This window comes from Coregonus clupeaformis, chromosome 7 (genome assembly GCF_020615455.1).
Source record: "Coregonus clupeaformis isolate EN_2021a chromosome 7, ASM2061545v1, whole genome shotgun sequence".
NCBI lineage: Eukaryota > Metazoa > Chordata > Actinopteri > Salmoniformes > Salmonidae > Coregonus > Coregonus clupeaformis.
The window spans coordinates 52108549-52111048 of NC_059198.1; the positions used below are offsets into that span (position 1 = coordinate 52108549).

The 2500-nt window shown below is 45.5% G+C and overlaps 1 protein-coding gene across 3 annotated transcripts in view; it reads right to left on the reverse strand.

Moving 5' to 3' along the window:
* LOC121569358 (rho guanine nucleotide exchange factor 4-like) overlaps positions 1-2500 on the reverse strand; it is a 74305-nt gene that overhangs the window by 49226 nt on the left and 22579 nt on the right. The window lies entirely within an intron of this gene.

Sequence of the window (2500 nt, forward strand, 5' to 3'; positions counted from 1 at the left end):
CCCACCTGGACAAAATGAACACCTACATGAGAATACTGTTAATTGACTACAGCTCAGCGTTCAACACCATAGTGCTCTCCAAGCTCATCACTAAGCTAAGGACCCTGGGATTAAACACTTCCCTCTGTAACTGGATCCTGGACTTCCTGACGGGCCGACCCCAGGTGGTGAGGGTAGGCAACAACACATTTGTCACGCTGACCCTCAACACGGGGGCCCCTCATGGGTGTGTGCTTAGTCCGCTCCTGTACTCCATGTTCCCCGACGACTGCATGGCCGCGCATGACTCCAACACCATCATTAAGTTTGCAGACGACACAACGGTGGTAGGCCTGATCACTGACGATGATGAGACAGCCTACAGGGAGAAGGTCAGAGAACTGGCAGTGTGGTGCCAGGACAACAACCTCTCCCTCAACGTCAGCAAAACAAAGGAGCTGATTGTGGACTACAGGAAACGGCGGGCCGAGCACACCCCCATCCACATCGACAGGGCCGTTGTAGAACAGGTCGAGCGTTTCAAGTTCCTCGGTTTCCACATCACTAAGGAACTATCATGGTCTACACACATCAACACAGTCGTGAAGAGGGCACGACAATGCCTCTTTCCCCCTCAGGAGGCTGAAAAAATGTGCCATGGGCCCTCAGATCCTCAAAAAGTTCTACAGCTGCACCATTGAGAGCATCTTGACTGGCTGCTTCACCGCCTGGTATGGCAACTGCTTGGCATCTGACCGCAAGGCGATACACAGTGTAGTGCATACGGCCCAGTACATCACTGGGGCCAAGCTCCCTGCCATCCAGGGCCTCTGTACCAGGTGGTGTCAGAGAAAGGCCCTAAAATTTGTCAAAAACTACAGTCACCCAAGTCATACAGTTCTCTCTGGAACAAACAGGACCCTAAACAGCTTCTTCTCCCAAGCCATAAGACTGCTAGTTAGTTAAATAGTTAACCAAATAGCTACCCGGAATATCTGCATTGACCATTTTTTAACTAATCTCTTTTGACTCATCACATATGCTGCTGTTGCTGTTTATTATCTATCCTGTTGCCTAGTCACTTTATCCCTACCTACAGTACCAGTCGAAAGTGTGGACACACCTACTCATTCAAGGGTTTGTTACTATTTTCTACATTGTAGAATAATAGCGAAGACATCAAAACTATGAAATAACACATATGGAATCATGTAGTAACCAAAAAATGTGTTTAAAAAAAAAAATATGAATACATTTTATATTTGAGATTCTTCAAAGTAGCCACCCTTTGCCTTGATGACAGCTTTGCACACACTTGGCATTCTCTCAACCAGATGGAATGAGTAGGTGTGTCCAAACTTTTGACTGGTACTGTATATGGACATATCTACCTCAATTACACATTAACTCGGTACTGGTACCCCGTGTATATAGCCTAGTTAACGTTACTCATTGTGGATTTATTCCTTGTGTTATTATCTTTCTATTTTTTTTTTCTTCTACTATTTCTATTTTTTTCTCTCTGTATTGTTGGGAAGTAAGGAAGTCAGCATTTCACTGTTAGTCTACACCTGTTGTTTACGAAGCATGTGACAAATAACATTTGATTTGATTTTAAACAGGTACTGCACAGGCAATTATAGAATATGCAGATTCACACACTCACACATGCTAACACATACCCATTCATTGGACACTGTGTTAACAAACCTCCAAACGAGCTTCAATGCCATACAACAATCCTTCAGTAGCCTCCAACTGCTCTTAAACACTAGTAAAACTAAATGCATGCTTTTCAATCGAACGCTGCTGGCACCCGCCCACCCGACTAGAATCACCACTCTCGACGGGTCTGACCTAGAGTATGTGGACAACTACAAATACCTAGGTGTCTGGTTAGACTGTAAACTCAACTTCCAGACTCACATAAAGAATCTCCAATCCAAAGTTAAATCTAGAATCGGCTTCCTATTTCGCAACAAAGCCTCCTTCACTCATGCTGCCAAACATGCCCTCGTAAAACTGACTATCCTACCGATCCTTGACTTCGGCGATGTCATTTACAAAATAGCCTCCAACACTCTACTCAGCAAATTGGATGTAGTCTATCACAGTGCCATCCGTTTTGTCTCCAAAGCCCCATACACTACCCACCACTGTGACCTGTACGCTCTTGTTGGCTGGTCCTCACTACATGTTCGTCGTCAAACCCACTGGCTCCAGGTCATCTATAAATCACTGCTAGGCAAATCCCCGCCTTATCTTAGCTCATTGGTCACCATAGCAGCACCCACCCGTAGTCTGCGCTCCAGCAGGTATATCTCACTGGTCATTCCCAAAGCCAACACCTCCTTTGGCCGCCATTCCTTCCAGTTCTCTGCTACCAATGACTGGAACGAATTGCAAAAATCTCTGAAGCTGGAGACTCTTATCTCCCTCAATAACTTTAAGCATCAGTTGTCAGAGCACCTTACCGATCACTGCACCTGTACACAGCCCATCTGAAATTAGCCCACCCAAC